The sequence below is a fragment of the Cetorhinus maximus genome, chromosome 8 (assembly GCF_964194155.1).
Source record: "Cetorhinus maximus chromosome 8, sCetMax3.hap1.1, whole genome shotgun sequence".
Taxonomy (NCBI): domain Eukaryota; kingdom Metazoa; phylum Chordata; class Chondrichthyes; order Lamniformes; family Cetorhinidae; genus Cetorhinus; species Cetorhinus maximus.
The window spans coordinates 64,469,376-64,494,416 of NC_135886.1; the positions used below are offsets into that span (position 1 = coordinate 64,469,376).

At 41.3% G+C, this 25,041-nt stretch overlaps 1 protein-coding gene across 2 annotated transcripts in view; it reads left to right on the top strand.

Moving 5' to 3' along the window:
* The first annotated feature begins 560 nt into the window (after positions 1-560).
* Positions 561-25,041, top strand: part of klhl13 (kelch-like family member 13) — a 219,399-nt gene continuing 194,918 nt past the window's right edge. Inside the window, exon 1 of one of the 2 annotated variants that reach the window (XM_078546953.1) lies at positions 561-639. The gene's annotated coding sequence lies outside the window, so the exon portion shown is untranslated. Of the gene's footprint in view, positions 640-8,038; positions 8,072-25,041 lie in introns of those variants that run through there. The other variant, XM_078546954.1, reaches the window with a different exon arrangement.

Below are 25,041 nucleotides of genomic sequence, written 5' to 3' on the forward strand. Positions count from 1 at the left end.
ACTCCCCCCGCCGGGCAGCGGAAGGAAGATCACATGGCTGCGGCGGCCAATCAATGATAACCGAGTGGGCGGGACCGCGTGGCGGTGGGACCAATGAGATTCGGAGCCGGCTTGTCCGCCGGGTGGAAAGACCATTGAGAGTGTAGATGGGCAGGGCTGCCGCTGTGGGGTCCAATGAGGGTCAGTGTGGGCACGGCCTCGCGGCGGAGAGACCAATGAGAATGTAGGTAGGTGGGGCTGCGTGGCGGGTGGGCCAATGGGAGCATTGATAGGCGGGTCCGCGCGGCGGAGGAGCCAATGATAAATATCGAGGGTGGGGCCACGTGACGGATGGGCCAATGAGTGCATAGGTGGGCTGGTCCGCCGTGCGGAGGGACCAATGACGATCTGAGTGGGTGGGGCCGCGCGGCGGAGAGACCAATGAGAATCAGAGAGGGCGAGCGCAGCGGGGGTCCAATGAGAAGCAGAGTGGGTGGGGCCTCGCGGCGGTGGGACCAATGACAGTGCACCTGGGCGAGGCCGTTCGGCGGGTGGACCAATGAGCATGTAGATGGGCGGGTCCCACGGCGGAGGCTCCGGGCGGGCGGCGAGTGAAGGAGCGGGCGGGCGGCGTCAGGAGGACGGCCGGGTGTCGGTGAGGTAAAGATGGGTCCGGGTGGGGATGGGAGTGGACGGGCTTGGGATTCACTGAAGGGAATGAGCGTTCGGCCTGGGAAGGACCCGGGCTTTCCTTCTCTTTACAGACGGTTGAACCGTTTGATAGGGAGCGGTGAGAGTGCGAGCGGGGCCCCGGCCAGGATTCTTCTCAGGGCCTCCCGGGGCTCGGTCACACGTCTTTGCTGCTGTGTCCTGATGTCCTGTGGAGATGTTTGAGACCCCAGGGTTCACTCACCATAATTCTGCGTTTTATTTTAATAACACATTCCTCTAACAGCATTTATAATGGAGATCCCCTATGTAAACATGTCACGCTGTAGTTACACTGTCCTTCCAGCAGAGGCGTGACAGGGCCTCCCAAGTACAAGTGTCAAGTTAACATTCACTGTCTATAATTCACAAGGAGCTGTGTTTTTTTAAAAAATGTATGAATAACTTTAATCAATGAATTATCCTGTCACATTTGGTGAACTGAAACAATGTGGGGGACACCTTAGAACAACTGCTGTGTAACTTGAATGATGTAAGGGATCTCACTGAGTTATTTCTGTGATAGCCTCTGTTTATCTTGGAACCTGACTGATATTTTGTACATGCAGTGGTTAGTTAGTGCAGTGATTCAAACAAGAAACAGACATACATAAATAAAAATAATGGGTCCACCTTGTCCTTGTGTAGTTTCAGGAACACAATTGTACAGAGTGGTTGAGGGCATCTCAAAGTCTGTAATTTGATTTATTTCTAGTGCATGTTTATGTAGCATCTCATTGAGCTTAGGTTTTTTTTTGGCAGGACAAGTATGGTTTGTAATGTAAATTATTTTAACTCCATATGGACTTCTGGGAATGTTTGCAATAATGTGAGAGTTGGAATGGCAATATGTGATGTTCAGAAGTGGTGTGGATAAATAGAGGAAGTGTGGCTCCTCCACTGAAGCACCCAGATCATGAAGGTCTGTGTTTCTATGGTCGGTACTGAATTGACCTCTGAGTGCAGCATTAATTTGATTAGGAAGAGTTTCTGCTGCTGATAGCCATTCAATGATTCCTGTTGAAATATGCGAGTGATCCTGGAGCACTGTTGTGATAGTCTTCACAGTTAAGTAATCTGTTTCCACATTATAACAGGCTGTAAACTGCTTTGGACCATCTGAGGGTGTGAAAGTTGTTATCTAATTCAGCCTTTCTCATTTAAAGAGGATGAACAGGACCTTGTTTCTATACCTTCATCTAAACTCCAAAAAAATTCATCTTGATGAAGGCAATTTTCAGGGCCAACGACTTCACATACACCTCCCCCACTTTCCTTCATTTGATGATATCAGATAGTTTATCACATGAGGGTCTGGTTGTTACAGTTCAAGGTTTTCCCCAGTTTGTGGCTAAATTGCTGTTTCCATAAATGGTGGTTTTATTTAATATCAGTCTATTGAATTTTGATTCTACCTTTTTACATGGGCATATTAAATTATTGGAAACTGGCAATAACACTTTTGTTTTCGTAGTACCAGTTAGTATAAAGTAGTGGAATATCCTGGGATTAAGTGTGACATAACAATAGTTTCTGAAGCTAAGTTCAAGATTATAAAAATTTTCACATTTAGTATAAATAAAAATAATGAAAGCAAATATGAAATTAACAGGCAAAGAAAAATCATAAAAATTGGAATGGAACATTTTTCAAGACAGCCACTCCATTTTTTGCCTGGGTTAGCCACCTTTATGCCCTTCTGTTCTTCACTGCATTTCGGTACTTCGTTGAGAACTTTTCAGTGCTTTATTTAGCTTTCCTTTCAGAAATCTTTGAGTGCATAACCTGTTGTCTTCCTATTTGTGACAGGAGTCAGCTTTCCTGATTTGTAACTCCGAACTTGTTTTCTCTCCACCATTCCCCCTTCCCAAATGAGAAGCCCTCTTCTCATCCTTTTTCCAATTTTGATGAAGGGCTTAGGATTGGATTGTTGTGCTGTCTTTGCTCCTATTTGGTGCTGATGCACTTGTTCTGTACTTCTTGTAGTTGCCCTTGTTATAAAAGATTCAAAGGTTTCACAAATGCCTGTTTAAGAGATTTGCACTATGCATTACTCTGTTATGGAACTATTTGAATTGGTTTAGTTGCACTGGAAATCATTTCTAGAATGATTTTTCCCCTTCTTTATTGAAGCATAGAATGTTTACAGCACAGAAAGAGGCTATTTGGCCTGTTGAGGCCATGCTGACTCTGAACATGAGCAATTTAACAAATTCCACTTACCCGCCCTTTCCCTGTCACCCTGAAAAGCTTTTCTCTCTAGGTGTTTATCCTATGCCTTTTAAAAAGCCTCAATTGAATCTGCCTCCACCACACTCAGGCAGTGCATTACAGATCCTAACCACTTGCTGCGTGAAAAAAGTTTTTTTTTATATACTGAGATAAAAGCAAAATACTGCGTATGTTGGAAATCTGAAGCAAAAACAGGAAATGCTGGAAAAACTCAGCAGGTCTGGCAGCACCTGTGGAGAGAGAAAACAGAGTTAACGTTTCGAGTCCATATGACTCTTCAGAGCAGCTCTGAAGAAGAGTCATATGGGCTTGAAACGTTATCTCTGTTTCTCTCTCCGCAGATACTGCTGGACCTGCTGAGTTTTTCCAGCGTTTTCTGTTTTTGTTTAAGTTTTTTTTAATGTTGCCTTTGGTCTATTGCCAGTCACCATACATCTGTGTCCTCTGTTTCTCAATCCTTCCGCCAACAGGAACAGTTTCTCGCTCCCAACTCTGTCCAAACTGCTCATGATTTTGAACACCTCTATCATATCAGCTCTCAGCCTTCTCTTCAGTGAGGAGAATAATCCATTCTGTTTGCGTTACTGAAGTCCTTCATCCCTGGAACCACTCTCATGAATCTTTCCTGCACCCTCTCTAATGCCTCCTTCCTCAAGTGTGGTGCCTAGAATTGGACACAGTACTCCAGTAGAGGCCAAACCAGAATTTTATAAAGTTTCATCATAATTTCTTTGCTTTTGTACCCTATGCCGCTTAATAAAGCCTGGAATCTCGTATTCTTTTCTTTTACCAACTTCCTCAAACTGTCTTGCCACCTTCAAAGATTTGTGCACATAGATCCCCGCAGATCTCTGTTCTTGCAACCCTTTAGAATTATATCCTTTATTTTATATTGCCTTGTTCTTCCTACCAAAATGAATCACTTCACACTTCTCTGCATTAAATTTCATCTGCTATGTGGCCACCCATTCCAGCAGCCTGTCTTTGTCCTCTTGAAGTCTACTGCTATCCTCATCACAGTTCATAATGCTTCTAAGTTTTGTGTCATCTGCAAATTTTAAAATTGTGCCCTGTACACCCAAGCGTAAGTCATCAAAATATATTAAGACAAGCACTGGTCCTAGTACTGGTCTCTGGGGAACCCCACTGTGCACCTTCCTTCAGTCTGAAAACAGCTGTTCAGCACTGCTGTTTCCTGCCACTCAGCCAACATATTAGTGTTGCCACTGTCCCTTTGCTGGCATGCCTATTATATGGCACTTAATCAAATGCCTATTGGAACTCTGTAGAAACCACATCTATCACATTACCCTCATCAACCCTCACTATTACCTCACCAAAAAATTCAATTTAGTTGAGCTATTCCATGCTGGCTTTCCTTAATTCATCTACACTTAATCTACACTGGATGAGCAGAAAATTCCTCTTGTTACATATTGGAAAAACTGAAACCATTGTTTTCAGTCCCCACTCCAAATTCCATTCCCTAGCTATGGAGCTAGACTCCATCACTCTACCTGGCAAATGTCTGAGAGTAAACCAGTCTATTCACAACCATGGTGTCATATTTGACCCCATCTGCACACCATTGCCAAGACCTTCTGTTTACAGCTCCATAACATTGCCCAACTTTGTCCCTGTCTTGGCTTGACTGCTGTTGAAACCCTCATTCCTGCCCTTGTTACCCCCTGAACTCCCACAATCTATCCTCTGTAAACTTGAGGTCATCCAAAATTCTGCTGCCTGTGTGTTACATTGCAACAAGCCTTCTCCGCACATTCACTCATGTTCACTGACTCACATTGATTCCTGGTCAAGCACTGTCCTGATTTCAAAATTCTCATCCCTGTTTGCAAATCCCTCCATGCCCTCATCCCCCTCTATCTCTGCAATCTCTTCCAGTCCCACAACCCTCCGAGATATCTGTACTCCTCTAATTCTGGTCTCTTGAGCATTCCCAATTTTATTCGCTCCACCATTGGTGGCCATACCTTCAGTTGCCTAGGCCCTAAGTTCTGGAATTCCCTTCTTAAACCTGTCCGCCTCTCTGCCTCACCTTCTTCCTTTAAGATACTCCTTAAAACCTACCTCGTTAAACAAGCTTTTGGTCATTTGATCTAATATCTCTGTAAATGGCTTGGTGTCATAGTAATGTTCTTTATAATGTTCTTATGAAGTGCCTTGGGATGCCTTGCTACATGAAAGGTGCTATAGAAATACAAGTTGTTTTGTCCAAGTGACTGTTAATTTTGTTTTGGATTATCATTTCTGAAAGCTTTCTCCACTGAGGTTAAACTCACTGGTCTGTAGTTACTGGGGTTATCCTTACTCCCTATTTTGAACAAGGGTATAACATTGGCAACCCTCTAGTCCTCTGGCACGCTCCCCGCACCCACCCACTCACACCGCCCCCCCCCCCCCCCCCCCCCCCCTCCAAACTCCATATCTAAGGAAACTTGGAAGATTATAACAGTACCTCCCCAATTTCAACCCTTGCTTCCCTCTTCATCCTCAGTACCTGCCCAAGTTTGTTCATATGTAAAAGTATGCAGTGAGTGCTGGAAGGCCATGAATTTCCGATTATGTCCTCACCAGATCTCAACATGCATGCACTTTGCACCAGGATCAGAGAGGGATCAGAGATTGGAAACCCTACCTGATTTCTCCTACCTGCGGGGCAGAGTTGGTGTCTATGAAATTTTCCCCCTTATTGAGGGAAAAATGCAGGTCATTAAAGAAAATGTCAGTCATAAGTTGGAACGAGGAGCTGGAATTTGTCATTTGTCCCCTTGGCAGCACTGATGAAGTGTAAGACCCTGCTGGAACCAGCTAAACACGTACTGGGATCTCCGTTTAAAAGTAACACCGTACAAGTGAAATATATTGTTTGAACAGCCGAAATTGAATAATTCAGGGTTGATATATTTATATGGACATATTGAACTTCTCCTTTTATAAAAGCAATGTTCGTGATATTCTGTGCCTCCCATGCAGTTACTGTCCTCAAACCTTTCCTTCGGAAAGGCAGTTTTTGTACAGTCCTCAGACTTGCATATTTTTATATTTGTAATTGTTTTAAGCCACATTACTATATTGCTGTGTCTTTGTTTTAAACAAAAGGGTGTAATCAGGAATCTGTGTCTCAGTAATTGACAGTTCTCAGGATTTAGGCTTATCCTCTTGATTGTATGCATCTAGTTTTCAGTTTTATGTCTTAAGGTACCACTGCTGACGTATTTATGGGAGCTTAGTACTTGTTTGCGGTTTAAACATTTGAAGTGTGACTACCTTGCATGATGTAAGCAGCAGCTGATGTCTTCAGTTTCAGCATTGCCCTGAAAGCTGTAGCAGACCCAGTTGTGAAATATTTTCTTTCCTGTTTCTGGTTTATGTAATCAAAGATTGTAGGAGATTTGGGGGAATGTCAAATACTTTCAGCACTCCCTAGCGCCCACCACCCCCCCAACCAAAACTTGCCCAATCACAAGTTGGGCTAATTTATTTATGGTATTACTATTGATATAAATTTCCAGTGAGCCTCAACAACTTGCATTTATATAGCACCTTTAATATAGGAAAATGTCTCTTGCCAGAAGTATAATTTTAAAAAGTAATGCTGCGCTCAAGGAAAAATTAGATATTAAGAAGAGTAACCAGAAGCTTGGTCAAAGAGGTGGATTTTAATGTGGATCTAAGGAGGAAAACGGAGGGTATAGGGAGCCATTTGTAGAGTATGGATCCAGCTACCAAGGAAGGAAGGGGGTACTAGAGGCCAGATTCAGAGAAACATTGTTTGGATGCAGGTTAGTTGTAGGGCTGGGAGACATTAGAGCTAGGGAGGAGAGAGGTCATGAAAGCCACGAGGGTGTAAATTCATCTGTGAAAGTGCGTGGTTGTTATTCGTTATCGCTTAACCAGTTAGGACAATGATATAATTGTCTAATATTGTTTCTTTACCCTGTAATCAACAGATTTTGCTGTTTGTGCACTTTTGAACCACTCTACCAATTCAATGTCACTGATTAGCCTATCACTCTTGCATGAAAAAGGGTTATGACAAGTCACTGATGACGTGTATTATTTAATCTTATTAACTTGTTTTTAACAACAAATTTGATACTGTGTGCAATGTTTCCTCTCCTTTCTAAACTATATCCATCTTGTTGAGGCTGAACAAAGTCCTATGCAGTGAAATGAGATGGAAATTTCAACAGCTAGCGAAATGATGACTGATTGTCAAAACTTTGTACTTAACTAAGTTCCCAGATTCACTTGACAGGAAAGTTACTGCAGAAGAGGCTGAAGTTTCAGTAATTCACAACTTCCAAAAGCTAAATGTGCTAGAGGCTTTTTGAAGTGGTCTGCTGTTTATTTTCACTATACTGTGGAACTTCATTTGGAGCTGGTATACCTGGTCACAGCCTTTGTCCTTTTCGAAGGTGCACTTGGCCAACTGTCAAACAGCAGTGGACACACAATGGTTTGGACCTCTCTGGAGCTGGTGGTCAAGCTCTTGTATTAGGCCAGAAGGGAAGTTCTCTTTAGCTCCTTTGTGAATGATATTTGTAAACTCATGATGCCTGTGGCCTTGGAGGAGATGCATGATGTAGGTAGTGAATCTGCTGCATCACTTTGTAGACGTTGATGAAGGCACTCTCCTTCCTCCACCTCCTCCCTTCCTTCTTGCTGCCCTTTACTATCACTTAATTCTTGTTGGTGCTTGTTTCTACTCAATAGGATTTCCAAATTTCATTTTGGTTGGTTAATCCAAAGTAATGTGAGGTGAATTTTTCGTTTGAACAAAAAACCTTTTTGTTTTATTTATTGTTTTATTTAGTTCAAAGTACTAAATATTCAAAAAAAAGTTACACAAAAATTGAGTTTGACCAGCAGTGAGACTGGCTTTCCAAAAACTGTCTGAGTAATTAACCAGAGTTGTGGATTTTGTGATGCATGGAGTGAGCATCACTCTGTGTGTTCTGCCTGTTATGGAATCGAACCATTACCATCTGTACGAACATGAGACACAGTAGAGTGCTTTCACCCACTTCTTGTTTTAAATTACTGTGAAATAAGTGTCATGGGTTTTCTGGTAATGTAAGTAAAGCGGAAGTAGTACAGAAAATGGAACCACTTGGAAGTTGCATATTTGGTAAACTTGAAGATAATTTTAAGTTGAAGTGATAAGCAATTAAGTTTCATAGATCGCCTGTGCAATTAAAAACAATTCAAAGGGTATTATATTTCAAGTAATTATGTATAATGATTTTGGCATTGTCTGCTTATAATCAGGATGGATAGTGAAAATATCTCTCTTTGCCCTTCATCGAGAAAAGTTGGTTGACCGCTTAACCTTTTATGTAAACTGCTTTGAGCTACATCCAGATTATCCTGCTTCGATATGGTACAAGACAACAGTATTTTAAATTCTCATACTTGTATTGGCTTACTTTAGCTTGGTAACTGAGGGATAACATGGAGGTTTTAAATATTCACTGATATAAACAGAGTTCTGTGCAGCAATTGAAGCAGCAGCCTGCTACCTACACACTTGGATGGTGAGCAAATTGTATAATGTTCACTGCAGATTTTAATCATGCTTCATTGTTCCAGCCCGTTTTAGTCAAGAGTCTTTCAAAAGAAAATAACTTTTTTGTTTTATTCTTGCTTACATGCCAGCACCACCACAATTTAGGGACAACTTGTACCCATATTTAGCCCTAACTGCATTTACTAAAAAGTACTTGGGCTGTTTGTAATTCTGAGCTTGTAATAACCACGTAGAATGAAATATTCTCAACAGCTGCATCTTTTATTGAGTAATGTTAAGACTTTGTGTTAAGCTGTAATTGCCGGTGTCACTGTTGTTAGAAATGTGTATTTGCTGATGAAAACCTGTTGATCTAGGGACATTTACTTTTTAAAAAGTTGTTGAACTGTAACTGCAGGTGCAGTGGCACAATCGTGTTGTGTCTGACAGTTGCCTTGTTAGACTGAGGTAGAGTGATCTTGGGAAAGTGAATGTTCTATGGCTGTACTTTATGTGAATTAATACAGATACTGCACTGGATGGAGCAGTATGTGTGACAGGAATAATAATGGGTTTATAATGACATTGTTTACATTAATAAGCAGAGTATGATTCAGTCTGCAAGTTTGCTACTATAAAAATGCAATTTCAAAGTCTATTTAAATGAGCCTTACTTTTTTGGTCAGTTTCCAAAAGTTAATAACTCCACTTTTGTAGGCTGTAATAAAATGCGTGGCAATCATAAAGCGTAATGCTTACTGTACTCAAAGCAGCTTTGCGGGCACTTCACTGTGCTTCAGTTCTTCCGTATAATCTGGGTAGACTAAAAGCACGAGTGCACAATAATTGTAATGCAAGGGTTTTTTTCATACCAGTATATAGAAAAAGGCAGGGGCACAGGGAAGTGACCCCAAACTAGGGGTTGAGTGGAAGAGGTTGAGACAGAAAAAGATTGTGATCTTGTTAGGTGAAGGGGCAATAACAGATGCACAGAAGTCCTTTGAACGTGGCTTTGTATAATAAATGAATTGCAACAGTGTGCAGGGGTTAAATCAACCTGAGACCTGAAATATCAGCACACTAACTTTCAACCATTAATCTCAATTTCAATTGCAGTCCAGGTGAATTGTGTCAATTAGGATAAAGCAAAGCTGAGGTTGCTATATATTAAAACATTGAAACAGTGAGCTGAAATAGTGATGTTGGACTATAAATCATTGGTGCAACCACGCTTAAAATGCTGTGTAGAGTTTGGACACTGTAGTACAACAAAGGATATTGGTTATTGAGATGATACAAAGGACAGCTAAGAATAATTGAGGGGTTGGAGGGATTGGATTATGAGAAGCGATGATGTATGTTGGTCATGATCTCACTGGAAAAGAGAAGGTTGAGAGGTGATATGAAGGCCATTATTTAGGATTTAAAAAGGACCAGGTAACATTGACCACAATAAACTGTTACGCCTTCTCGAGAACAGTAGAACCATAAAAAACAACCTGTGTTTAAAGGGGGTAAATTCAAAGCTAATCTGTGGAAACAGTACTTCAGTGAATCAATGGTCGTCTGTGGAATATGTTCCCTAGGTAGACAATGGAAGCAGTTAATATGAATTTGATCAAATATAAATTAAATATATTTCTTTCAAAAAGTAGTATTTTTGATACCGTCTGAGTGATTTGAGACATGACGTGTTCTAGGTGTAGCAGGCTTGTGAAGGACAGGTGACTTTGAACCCGTATTCCTAACGCTCTCCACAACTCTGGTTTTCTTCACCTCAGGTTGGGGCCTGTTGTGTGCTAACTGATCGAGATTGACTGTATGATTAATCATCATTAACACTGTATCATGCGACTACCAGGATGGTAGAAGGTGAACTAGATGGACCATGGGACTCTTCTCATCTAGCAATCCATGTTCTCGATGTGCCTGCAATCAGTTGTCTTTTTCAGTAGTAGTAAAATCAATTTATAGTTCCATTAAATAGTAGAAGTTTGACAGCAACCTATTTTTAAGGTTTTTTTTGTGCCTTTATGGTTTGAAACTTAGTGAGACAATAATCAAATGAGCCAAAGATATATTTGGTTTGGTGGACGAGAAATGTACAATTCTCTGATGTACTTCATATTATACTTTGCTTTCTGTGTCACACTTCAAAACAAAAAAAGGGCATACCAGAGCCAGGATATCAGCTGTCTTAAATGACGAATTAATTCACTTATCCAGCATTTCTGTAAAAAGATGAAGATCTTAATTGACTTTTGTATGAGTCTATCTGTCCTTGGATACTGTCTCACTCTCTCCTTCAAATCTGCCATCTTAGACACCTTTCTTCAAAAAACCAATCCTTCTGTCCTTGCAAATGACCATCCACCTCCAAATTTGCATTATTCACCAAAGACCTTTTTAACGCATTGGCACCTCCCAAATCTGTGCCTACTTTCCAGTAACTCTGTTTGAATCCCTCCAATCCTTGCCACCGTATTGAAATGGTTCTCAAAGTCGCAAATGATGCTCTATGTGACTGTGACTAAAGTATCACTTCTCATCCTTCCCGAACTGTCTGCATCCTTTGACATGGTTGACCTTACCATCCTGCTCCAATGCCTCTACACCATTGTAAAGCAGAGTGGGGCTGCATTCACCGGCTCCATTCTTACCTATCTTATTGTAGCTAGAGCATCACCTGCAATGACTTTTCTTCCCACTCCTTGATGGTCACCTCCGGTGTCTCGCAAGGATCAATCCCTGGTCCCCTTCTGTTTCTCATTTATATACTGCCCCTTGGCAACATCATCTGAAGGCACAGCATCAGTGTTCTGATGAAAGGTAACAGCCTGAAACATGAACTTTGTTTCTCTCTCCACAGATGCTGCCAAACCAGTTGAGTATTTCCACCATTTTCCATTTTTATTTTGGATTTCCAGCGTCTGCAGTATTTTCCTTTGGGATCAGTTTCCACATGTACGCTGACAACACCTATCTCTACCTCACCATTGTACCTATCTCGACCCCTCCATTGTACTTGAATTGCTAGACTGCTGGATAAGCATAAAACCAAAGCCATTGTCTGATACCCTGCACCCTCACTGTTCACTCCATCCCTCTCTCTAGCAACAGCTTGGTGTTGAATTTGACCCCCCAGAGGAACTTCTGGCTAAATATCAGTGCTATCCCTAAGACTGCTTATTTCCACCTCTCTAACATTGCTCGACTCCATCTAGTCTCAGATTCCTGCTGCAAACACCCTTATCAACACATGTTTACTTCTAGTCTTGACTATTCCAAAGCAGTCCTGGCCAGCCTCCCACATTCTACTACCTGTAAACTTGAGGACATCCAAAATTCTGCTGCCTGTGTCCTAACTTGCATTAAGTCTTCCTCGTCCATTGCCCCTGTGCTCTCTAACCTACCTTGGCTCCAGTCGAGCAACACCTTGATTTAAAAACTCTAATCCTTGTTTTGAAAACCCTGTATGCCCTTGCGCCTCCCTATAGCTGTAATCTCCAGTCAATAACCCTCTGATATATCTGCACTCCTCTAATCCTGACCTTTTGAACATCCCCAATTTTAGTTGATCTACCACTGGTGGCAGTGCCTTCTGTTGTCTGGGCCCACTGCTTAGGAATTCCCTTCCAAAACCTCTCCACCTCTTTACATCTCTTCACTCCTTTTAGGTGCTCTTTAAAACCTACCTGATTGATCAAGCTATTGGTCATCTGACCAAATATCTTGTGTGGCTCGGTGTTAAATTTTGCTTGATAACACATTGTTTCATAATGTTATCAATACAATGTTCACTATGAATACAAATTGTCGTCTATGACCATGAGATAAACTGAACCCATTGACTGCTCTTTTTTACTGCATTGGGTTGGAATCCCATTATTCCAACTTGATTTTTTCAGTTTTAGTTTTTTTAAACCACAGCATTGGTATGCCATTTTAATCATGGTGCTTTGCTTTAAATAAAAGGCATTTGACGAATGCCAAGAAATGCCTCTGGAAAATATTGATCAGCTTTTGGGGACCCTGTCCTATTTTCCAAAAGCTTGTGCTAGCCACCTAAAAGAAAAACAGCAGCATCACCATTGCAGAAAACCTATTCCATTGGTCTGCTCTAATAGAAAGAATGTACTGAAATCTGATTACTGACAGACAACAACCTTGAGCTCCCCTTGCAACCAAGCATCACACTGAACGCAATTGATGTCGAACAGGCTTTCGGCACCAAATGTGTTTTTATTTTTGACAACTCCTATTTGTTCCTACATTCTGCTGTTTGCTATGTGGCCTTGCTTTCACAAAAGTTAAATATAAATCACACTTAAACCCCACCAGAAACAAAGAGCAGCACTTTAACTGTGCTTGTGATTATTATGAAAACATGGAGTATGACATTTGAAAGAAAAATGCCACAACATGGCAGAAATAGAAATATTGTTAAATATTAGAGCTACAATAGGACTTGTATTATCAGTACTCCAATTGCCATTGTCTTAATTCATTGCCATAACCTTTGTGGGAAAAGGTTTTCGTGAGCTATTACCTCATTGCACAGCTCCCTCCTGTTCCTATTATTTGTATTTAATCTTTTTTATTTGAATAAAATGGCATAATACTGCTTTTATTATTTGTTATGCCCTTGGCTTCAATCCTGTGCCTCTACTTTGGTATTCTCCATTACCTGCCAACTTACATTACCTATGATAGGAAGGGGCATTCCCTCCCTTGGAGCAGGTATAAAACGTTTCACTGTATATAAGCAAAGGTATCCATAACAATGCCCAGGAGATATCATCTGTGGACTTGGCAGCTTGCTGCAGCATAGACCTCCATGATGGCTTGTCCAGCAGCTGACGGATGTTCACCGGAAAGAAATTCAATAATGGCCTCCTTCCCTTGCTTGCTATCCACTAAAAGGTGGCAAGGGGATGTTATTAGGAAGCAAGGTTTTCTCAGCTTCTGTCCAGTGAGTGGAAATGGGCTAATTAAAACAATAGGAATAAATGTCCTTCAATTTTATTTTTCCTCTCTTGTGGGGAGCTACCAAACTCCAATTGGCAACTGTCCAGAGTGTCCTGATTAAAACCAGGAGTTCCCTGCCAGAAGACTCACTGGTACAGACCCATGCCTTATCATTCTGTGGTGCAGCATTCCTGAGGATGTCACCGTTCGGGATCATGGCAGTCATCAAGAAATTTAGCATAGGGCTGAAGGGAAGTGACTTCAGATCTTGTTTCTCTTCCCTTTTGCATTCCATTACCTCTGATGCCCTCCAGACTTCTATGTTTGTTCCCCTTCCATTTCTCACCAACATGTTGGCCTCAGTGACATTATCCAAAAACACAATATTGCATTCCACATGTACGCTGACAACACCCATCTCATCACCACCATTCTCTATCCTCCACCATCTGATTTGTCATGCTGCTTGTCTGATTCCAATATTGGATGAGCAGAATTTTCCTCAAATTAAATATTGAAGCCATTGTCTTCGGCCTGCACCAGAAATTCTGTTCCCTAGTTACAGCCTAGCCATCCTCCTTCCCATGCCATTGTCTGAAGCTAAATAATCTTGCCACCCTATTTTACCTTGAGCTGAACTTCCAATCCCCTTTCCATCATCAAGATTGCCTACTTCCACCTCTCTGATATTGCTTGTCCCGGCTGTGCCTCAGCTAATCTCCTGCTGGAACTCTCGCCCATTCTTTTATTACCTCCAGACTTGACTCTTTCAATGCTCTTCTGACCAACCTAAAATATCTGCCCGCACCAAATCCCATTTGCCGATCATCCTCTCCCCACTGATCTACATTGGCTCCTGGCCCAGCAATGCCTCAAAATAAAATGTTTATCCATGTGTTCAAATCCCTCTGTGACCTTGCCCCTCCCTATTTCTAACCTCCTCCATCCCTACAGCCCCCTGTGTTTCTCCAGTTCTAGCCTCTTGAGCAATTTCCCCCCACCGTTGTCAGCAGTACCTCAAATTGTCTAGGTCCTTAGCTCAGGGATTCCTTCCCTGAACATCTCTCACTACCCCTTTTGAAGCACTTTCTATACCTATCGCTTTGACTAAGCTATTGGTCACCTGTCCTTAACTGCTTAAGTAGCTGTGTCAATTTTTTTCTGACAATGCTCTGATGAAGCACATTGAGATGATTTACTGAATATAAATACAAGTTGATACGGTTATCTTTTTACATTACTTGTGTTTGTGATATCTAGTCGGGCATTCTATTCAAATTTGTACGGATACCCTACCTTTAGCAACCTATATTGTGCCTCTGCAAATCTCACATCCGGACAACAAAACATCAGCAAATACTGTGTTCATATTTATTAGAGGTTTTTGTTACGAATGCAGCTCTTTACAAGGCAGTTGTTTCAAACAGTTTATTTTAACTTCATATAAAAACAGACAGTCCTGAAGTGGGGAGAATGGTGAGATCATACTAAACTCTGCCTGGAGACAGGCCCATCTCCTTTGGTTTGGGAAAGAGGCATAGGCTGAACCTGGAGAAATTCAAGGGCCAGTTATCATACCTTGACACAAGATCTTTCAAGGCACAGACTTAGGGACTCAGAGACCTGTGGAGAGAGGCAGAAACAGTTGCTACTGTGCAAAACAGAGTGAGAGACTTTTTTTGGTGCTAGCCATCTGTTAGAAGAGATGGGACTTGTGAAGATTCAAGGACCAAGGAGTCGCCAGAGTGGGCCTTGCTGCTTAAAGTCAGTTTTGGGATACTCAGAAGACTGAGTTAAGTGACTTTCAAAGACACTGGAAGACTCTTCTTAATGTGGCAGGGTGATGGGAGCCTGCTGAAACGCTGGGAGGGGTTTGGAACTGATTCTTCAAGGATGCATATCTGCTGGGAGAGTGGCATAATGTACAAACAGATTGTATTTTGTTGACTAGGCACTTTACAGCCTTCCGGACTGAATATTGAATTCAACAACTTTAGATCTTGAACTCCCTCCTCCATCCCCACCCCCTTTCCGTTTCTTCCCCCTCCCTTTTGTTTTTTCCAATAATTTATATAGATTTTTCTTTTCCCAACTATTTCCATTATTTTTAAATCTATACCTTCAATGCCTTGTCAGTCTTTCTACCCCACCCCCACTAGAGCTGTACCTTGAGTGTCCTGCCATCCATTCTTAATTAGCACATTCGTTTAGATAATATCACCACCTTCAACACCTCTTTGTTCCTTTGTCTGTGACATCTTTTGATTATCTGCTCCTATCACTGCTTGCTTGTCCCTACAACCACCACCCCCCCCAACTTCTCTCCCCCCACCCCCCCACCTTAAACCAGCTTATATTTCACCCCTCTCCTAACTATACTCAGTTCTGTTGAAGGGTCATGAGGACTCGAAACGTCAACTCTTTTCTTCTCCGCCGATGCTGCCAGACCTGCTGAGTTTTTCCAAGTAATTCTGTGTTTGTATTTTGTTTGTGTTAGTTAATGTAAAGTACCTTTTCTGTATTTTGGTATATTGCTTATTAAGTAACATTCGGTCAATGTTGATTTTGGTTTATTTGTCACCATAAAAGTTTGAAAATGTGAAATCTTGTGCAATTCTTTCCATTGAATGCTGGGAAATTTGTATTTTTTAAAGAAGTTATCAGTCTCTATGGGGATTGTAACACTTCACTAAAGAGACAAAATCCTCAGCAGAGGATGTTTGCACAGGTTTAGTTACTTCTTCCTTTGAGATGAATTAATGCTTTAGGGCAGTATTCTCCTTGATTGTTACTGATGAGAGTTTTATGGCACCCACAGTTTGCAGAAACAGCTTTTTATTTCTCTGTTGAGACTGTATTCATTGTTGAAAAATGAGCCTCTTAACACAAGCAAGCTTTCATCAGCTCTGTCCATGCATTGTCCCTGAGCGTGTCTGTCTCTTTACCTTGCCAATAACAGGTTGTGTTTCTCCTTTGTTAGTTTTGTTTCTTTGCTGCTCTCCAGAAGGCACTGATTTGTGTTTGGGGACCTTTCTGGACGCGGCTGCACTCTCGTTGGCAGTCTGATAGATTAGTGATATCCGCGAATGTATCACAGATTATGGCCCTAGCTGACTTCTTTAACCACTCCTGAGAACTGCTGGCGCTGAGGCCAGTTGTTACGCTGTTGGCCATTCTCCAGCTAACATGGCACTAATTAAGGTCAGGAGAAGGGTCAAAGGGTGCCATCTGCTTGAACTGTACGGTTCAGTTCCATACTTCAGTGCCCCTCCAATGGCTCACTTAATTCTGTTTTTTTTACTTACATGTGTTAAATACCAAGTTAGAAAACCTATTGAATTGTCTGGTATTTTAAATTTTGCTTTTATGAAAATGGTCAGGCCCCAATAAATCAGTCTTGGGCTTCTTTCATGTTGGCTGTGCAACGATGGATTTCAATAGCTTACTGAATTTTCTTTTCCGTTTGTTAGACCACCAAAGTGACGATCAGGGTGTTGGCCAGTGGTGGTGGGGGGGGGCTGTGATGCCTACCTCCATCCTCACCGACTGCTCTGCTTACTGCTGGTGATTTCATAAAAATAAGCAGAAGTTTGACAGTACCACCCATAGGGTAGACTGAATCCTGATTTTTGCTTACTTGACTGAGGGTGCTCCATCTTTAAATAAAACAGCTGTCACCATGAATATTTTAGGTTTCAACAAATGTTTATTCCCCAGCCAGAGATGGAGATATGACTTTAAAGAGAGCTGCTATCAATGTTTACTCATTAGGACACATATCAATGCAGGAGACTCTTTTAAATGCAAGATTGCTTACATGCTGGAGAAATCTTGAATATTTAAGTAATCTTGTATGGATGGAATATGCTGATTGACTAATTCTCTTGTGATCCTACCTACTCGCATACCTCCAGCAGACGTTGCTGGACGGTGATCAAGAGCAGGAACTTTTGTAAAAAAAATCTTTCTGTAACTTGGGGTTGCTACAGTAAACATTATTTCCAGTACTTAAATGGTGCAGATGTGCTAATTTAACACAGACTGAGAGTTGCACTTCACAAGATAGAGGGAGATGATGAAGACCATTTAAACCTGCTTCTGAGCTCACCATTCGGAAAGGCTCGACTGTCCCTAAGATACCATCTGACTGCTTATTGAATAGTTCCGGAGTTTTTGCATCTATGGTTGTACCCAGAAGTCCATCTCCATGCTGCTCACTCTTTGTATGATGAAGAACTTGCAAGGTTTTTTTGCAGAATGGGTTAAGCAAGTGCTTGAAGAGAATGAGTAACAGGGCAGACACATGGGATTCAGATACTCCCTGGGTGGCTAAACATCATCTGGTATGGTTGGGCCGAATGACCTGTTTCTGCATTGCGATTTCTGTGTAACAGATTCTTCATTTAAACTCTTTCGAGTTATCAACAGTCACAGATTGCAACTCTTTCGAGTACAATCACAGTTCTTGGTTTCCGGGAGTGGGACATGAACCCACAACCCTCTGGCTCAAAGGCGAGGGTGCTATGAACTGAGCCACAGCTGAATATGAGTAGTCCTAAATTTGCTGTTTACGAGGTTCAGCTTGATTTTATTACAATTTTTATTTGTGCAGCAGCAAATTGGATCTCTAGTAGCTGCAGAGTTCACTGGGGCAATAAACCTGCTTCCAGATTCAGAGATTCTGGGCTCTGACATAACTAAGAGGCAAGGAGGCTGTAGTAAATGGAAACTAGAAAATTTGCATTAACTTTGCACAAGTATTTTTTCAGACATTTGCCTGTTTTTGTGTGGTCGGTTTTCACACTGTACTTTCCTTGATAACATCTTGGTCTCTGGTTTCCATTTTGCGTCGTTAAGAAAGTCTGCCAGCCATACACAATAGATTTTGTAAACCCTCATTGAGAGGCAGGTGGACCAAGTGTAATGTCTTCTCGATCGCAACAAATAAACTAACTTGGAATTAGCATCCAGGCTGTGTATTTGCATTTATCTTTGTATGATTTCAAGAGCATTCCTATCCACTGTTTGCAACCACCTAATATGGACTTTTCTTCTTATAATGCTCTGTAATTTTGCTCAATTCTGATGTTTTGAAGAGAAAAACAAATTTGTATATATACATACAGAAAGTAGATATTTTCAGTACCCTGTAATGCAAGCTGTTAAAGTAGCCATTGTCAATTGCATTGGTCAAATACTTTTCTTGACTTATGAGTTCTCTGTCCCAATAGAAACTGGAGTCAATGGGAATCAGGTGGAGAACACTCCACTGGTTGGAGTCATACCTAACACAAAGGAAGATGGTTGTTGGAGGTCAATCATTTCAGTTCCAGGGCATCGCTGTAGGAGTTCCTCATGTCTTAGACACGGCCATCTTCAGTTGCTTCATCAATGATCATTCCTCCATCATAAGGTTAGAAGTGGGAATGTTCGCTGATGATTACACAATGTTCAGCACCATTCACAACTCCTCAGATGCTGTAGCAGTCTATGTCCAGGTGCAGCAAGACCTGGACAACATTTAGGCTTTGGCTAATAAGTGGCAAGTAATAATTATGCCACACAAGTGCCAGACAATTACTATTTCCAAGAAGAGAGAATCCAACCATCTCCCCTTGACATTCAGTGGCAATGCTGTTCCTTCACTGTCGCTGGGTCAAAATCCTGGAACTCCCTCCCTAACAGCACTGCAGGTGTACCCACACCACATGGACTGCAGCGGTTCAAGAAGGCAGTTTACCACCACCTTCTCAAGGGTAATTAGGGAAAGGCAATAAAAGCTGGCCTAATCAGCGAAGCCCATATCCCATGAATAAATTTTTTAAAATCATCACTGACTCCCCCACTATCAACATCCTAGGGTTAGTATTGACCAGAAACTGAACTGGACCAGCCATATAAATACTGTGACTACAAGAGCAGGTCAGGGGCTGGGAATTCTGTGGCGAATAACTCACCTCCTGACTCCCCAAAGCCTATCCACCATCTAAAGACACAAGTCAGGAGTGTGATTAAATACTGTCCACTTGTCTGGATGAGTGCAGCTCCAGGACAAAGCAGCTCACTTGATTGACACCCCATCCACCACCTTCAACTTTCACACCCTCCTCCACCGATGCACAGTGACAGCAGTATGTACAATCTACAAGATGCGCTGCAGCAACTCACCAAGGCTCTTTCGACAGCACCTTCCAAACCTGAGCCCTCTACCACCAGAGAAATTAACCACCATGCACAGAAAAATTGTAATTATTTTACATTTCACGGAACTCTTAATTTTGTGCCATCTTTTCTGCAATTTTCTGTTTGCACCTCTGCACTCAGTTTTGTACCCTGCCACAGCACTGAAATGGCCCTAACCAAAGTCACAAATGTATTTTAAAGTGCCTTAACCTGTCTCAATCTCTACATAGTCTTGTTATGGTTTACTACACCACCCTGCAACATCTTTGTTCCATTTACCAGCTCAGTGTGATTGTCCTCTCTTGGTTCTATTCACACCTTTTCAGAAGTAGTCAGAACCCATTGCTGAGGTACTCTCTTCCTGCCTCTGCACTTTTACCTCTGGAGACTCCCAAGGATCTAATCTTGCCCCACAATTATTCCTAATCTCTATGCTGCCTTGGTAATATCATCTACAGACATGAGGTTAGTTTAATATATTGAGCAACATGGAGCCAAGAAAGGTTGGTTAGAATGGAGGTAATAGATGAGCATTAGTGTTAGGACAGCATGTGGGCTGTAGAGATTTGGTCAAGTTGTGACCTGTGAAGACAAGAAGTCAGGGCAGTGAGGAGAGCGTTGGAATAATTGGGCCTCCAGGTGATGAAGGCAAGAGTAAATGAGGAGCAGCGGCAGGCACTGAGGTGGAAATGGGAACTCTTGGTGGCAAGGATGTGAAGTTTGTAGCTCAGTTGGGCTATAACAATACGTTGAGGTTGTACATTGTTGCTTCAGCCTGACCAAACACCTTAATTGCATTTTTACAGTTTCCCAGAGCACTTTCAGATGGATCAATTACAATAGAACTGCAGTTAGTGTTGTGTAAGTATAAGAGTTGACTGTTTACACTTTGTATTGGCAGATGTAAGGAATGTTGCTACTGTTGTGGAGCTCTATTGGCAATGTCTGAGGAATCAAGAACAAGGGGGCATAATCTTAAAATTAGGGCCAGCCCATTTCAGAGTGAAGCCCGGAAACACTTTTTCCTTAGAAAGTAGTGGAAAATTGGAATTTTTTCCATAAAAGTGGTGGATCCTGGGACAATTGAAATTTTAAAGATAGAGATTAATAGATTTTTGTTTGATAAGGTTATCAGGTGATATAGATTAAAGATGGAAAAGTGAAGTTGAGATACAGATCAACCATGATCTAATTGAATTGCCGGCAAGAGATTTGAGGAGCTCTGACTTCTTTCTGTTCTTGTGTTCTGCTATTTAACTAGATGTTGAACAATAAAGGTCCATCCTTTATCATTGGGAACATGAGGACACATGCAAGAATGACAGGTGATGCTGAATCTGGCCGAACAACTACTGTAGACTCATGAAATTTTGCTAACTTGTCACACATTAAACAACAGTTTACCTTGCTAGTACGAGAGCACTATGGACATTTGCACGATTTAATTAGAACATGGCTGTTTAGAGCTGTAAAAAGAGCATTTGGCCTTTAAAGCTCGAGGTCACATGAACAGTGCTGGTGAAAATGGTGACAAATAGCCAGAGCTTAATCCTGGATTTAATTTCTGAATTCTGAACTCCCCAAGTGCTAGCATTGACACAGATACAGGAGGATTTACCAATTTAGGATTGATTGGTGTTCACACCATATGCACTCCCATATAAGTTGCTGATTGTTGAAGGACCTAGTGTGCATTTCCAGCATTTCTACTGTGTAAACTTAACTATTTGATATACAGTTTAAACGTCATGGCTGTTTACTTCTGGTCCTGTGAAGAGTAGAATTGCTTCCAAGTAATAGCCTGGAGGACTTTTGACAATAGCATGCTACTCAGGGCTGGCTGCAATTTGTTTTCTGGAGCAGAGGTGTTTCCATAGCAATGGTAATTGACGGATGTTGTGAGAGAGAGAGGAATAGGAAGAAAATACTTCTTTAAATTAAGACGAAAGGAGATGACAGGAAGAGAGAAACAAAGCCAGTAAGAATACTTAATATAATTAACCCCAAATGATGAGAATTGAGAATTTTGCAGCATACCCTGGCTGTGTACTTTACCTGTTTTTGGAACGCTAGTCAGTGTAAGTGATTGAGACCAGATAATTATATATTTGAGCTCCACCCCTGGATTTAGCCTGTGATTAGCTGAGCCATACCAACCAGGAAATGTCCCAGTTTTCATCATTGCTCTGTGCAACTTGCTCATCCTCAGCCAGAAAAGCATGACCGCTGGCCAGAAAAATCCCTACTAGCAGTGATTGAGAGTATTTGCCACTCTCTGTTTAAGGCTCATGCATTAGGAATGACCAGAGCAAGCCTAACTGTACCCCAGAATGGAAGGAAGACTGAAGAAAGTTGCCTACAAAAAAAATACACTTGACCATGATTCAAGAGTAGTATTGGTGTGATTGGCCAATAAAGCCTTCTGTGTGTTTATTTATAATTCTCTGTTTGATTTGAATGAAACGGCGCCTGCAGTATAATTATTCATGTTCAATAATTTTTTTGCGTAATTGTTTTCTGATATGAAAGCCGACTTTAAGTGACACAGCTCTCATGTTTTTGGCTGCTTGGGTGAAATTATGTTTAGCTTTTCTGGCCCTTTAAGGCCACTGGCCCCCTATTCCCTGTGGCATAATGGCCTAATTAAGTGTATACTAAAATCAGTTGTAGGCTAATTGCTGCTGCTGAGAGGTTCTTTCGGTTGGCAGCTGCTTGCAGATTCCTGGCTCTTCAACTGGGAGATGGGCCAAGTTAACAAGGTCAGAAGAAACCAGCTGGCTTTGCCTCCTTTTTGAAAAATACTTTATTTTAACAGAAATCATATAAATTTCAGTACTGATGGAGGCCAGTCAGCCCAAAGAGAGCGGTAGCCTTTCCACCAGAGCTATTTACTCTCACTTCCCTGTTCTTTCTCCCACATGCTTTAATATTTCCTTCATTCAAGTGTTCATTCTTTCATGGGATGAGTGTCGCTTGCAAGCCCATCCCTAACCGCCCTGGAGAAGGCGGTGATGAGCCACCTTGAACTACTTCAGTCCATGTGATGTACATACACCAACAGTGTGATGTGAAGGGAGTTCCAGGATTTTGAACCAGCATCTGCATTAAATAACACGATACACTCCCCTTCAATAGTTACTTGGGGAATAGCAACCAGAATGTTAAACAGAGGCCCCATTTACCTTTTCAGATGAATGTAAAAGATCCTATGCCACTTTTCAAAGAAGAACAGGGGTGTTCTCCCTGGTGTCCTGGCCAATATTTATGCATCAATCAACATTACTGAAACAGATTATCTGGCCATTATCACATTGCTGTTTGTGGGACCTTTCTCTGTGCAGTTGGGTTGCCACATTTTCTACATTGCAAGATTAACTGCATTTAAAAAGTATTTCAGTGGCTGCGAAATGTTTTGGATATCCTGTGTTTGTGATAAATGCAAGCCATTTCTTTTTTGCCGCTTGAATAAAAATGCATCTGCATTAGTAACTGGTACCAATGATGTAGTAAGGTATGCAATTAAAAATACATTGATTTTACAGAGGTAACAGAACTGCTGATGTGTAGGCACTGGCTCAGGGAAAGCAACTGTTTGACTGTATGACCTTGGCCAGAACAAATAAAGATCTTTGCCGCAAATGCTTTAATCTTAATCTCAAATGTAATAACATTTCAGGCTATCACACTTGATAAGTTACAACCAATTTTTAAGTGTCCTTTTGAAGCCTTAAGCTAGAGGTTTGAAATCTGGGGATAGCCTGAACCAAACAAAGCAATGTCTGCAAGTGGACTGAGTGATGCAGATGAAATAGAGTGCTTTGGACACCAATGGACTGCTATAATATGTGATAAGACAATTGCAGTGTACTTTGTTGTTGCAAACATTAAGAATGAATTGAAGCCGATGAAATACATAAATAGACTTAAGAAAGCAAAATATTGCAGATGCTGGAAACCTGAAATAAAAACAAAAACTGGCTGGAAAAACTCAGCCAGTCTGACAGCATCTGTGGAGAGAAAAACAGGGTTAACATTTCGAGTCCATATGACTCTTCACAGAGCTGAAGAAAAGTCTCTGAAAAAGAGACATACAGACTTGAAATATTAACTCTGTTTCTCTTTAAACAGATGCTGCCAGACCTGCTGAGTTTTTCCAGCATTTTTTGTTTTTTAAAAAAAGTGTGTATATAATGTTGTAGGCTAACTCACCAGGAGATGTTCATTTGGAAATGAACAGTCCAGAATAGCTTGGTGATTGGCTAAAATGTTATATTCAGAAAACAGTAAATCAAGCTCAAACATGATTCTTTGAGGTGTGATAAGATGTGCATTGGATACAGCACTATCTGTTGTGTATAAAATTTGGTATATGGGGTACGTGTTTCATTGAAAACCTTTTATTCCTCTTGGTAATGCATTGGTAAAGCAGGAGTGGGTATGCTGTGTGAGATTCAGCTGTTGTTTGGCAGTGAGCATATTGCTGAGTTTCTATGAGCTCAAAATGCTTTCTGAAATATTTTCAGTTTTTTTCTCAAAATGGGAGCTTAAAATTAAGAAAATCTCAAAATAAATGTGATTGTATTTATCCATTGAATTATCATAACGTCCTCATTGAAGTTTTTACTTGAAGGCCTTAGCCTGTCTGAAAAGGCTGGGCTTGTACAATTTTTAACAAAAACAGAAATACCTGGAAAAAGAATTGAGAATTTTTGCCTTGAGTTGAATTTAGATTGTGCAGACTGAGCATGTGCAGTGTACCTAATTTCCCAGGATGCGTCTGTCACATTCAGTCAGCTGTATCGGTGTGTTATTTTCCTTTACCTGTTTGCACAATTTGCTTAGTAACTTTTCTTGTAATTTTGAAAAGAAGTCAAATCTCGAGAGTTTTTCCTGAGGTCACATTTCTGGGGAAAAAAGTACAATGTAAAAGGACAGAGGCAGTCTGTTAGTGTGAAAAAAACACTTTTAATTACACACTTGCAGCTGTTGATTTGTGTTGTCATTTTTAAAAACATATATTCGATGAAGAGCGCTTTCAATTAAAGTTAATTCGATTTTCAAAAGAAAGTTGAACTTTGAAGTAAATTGAATACCTCCTCTTGACATTTTGAGAAAGGCAATACTAACCTGTGAGACAGAACTTCCAATATCTAGTGGCTGAGAGAGGCATACAAATGAAGAGAACGCAGACAGACCAATTGCTTTCCCTCATTCAAATTTAAGTAAAAAACAAGTTGAAGTTTGAAAGGAAACAGGAAGGGAGCACATAGGTGAGGGTGAGAAGGCGCCACTCTTGGGAGTGTGGAAGAGTGGTTCAAGGGTTACGCTGAGGTGAGTGAAGCAACAGGGTGGCCAGAGTGCTGTAATTGAATGGGTAGCTCAGGGAGGAGAAGGCAGGCTAGTGATTGAAGTGAGGGGGTGGTCAGAAGAGGTGTGGGTGA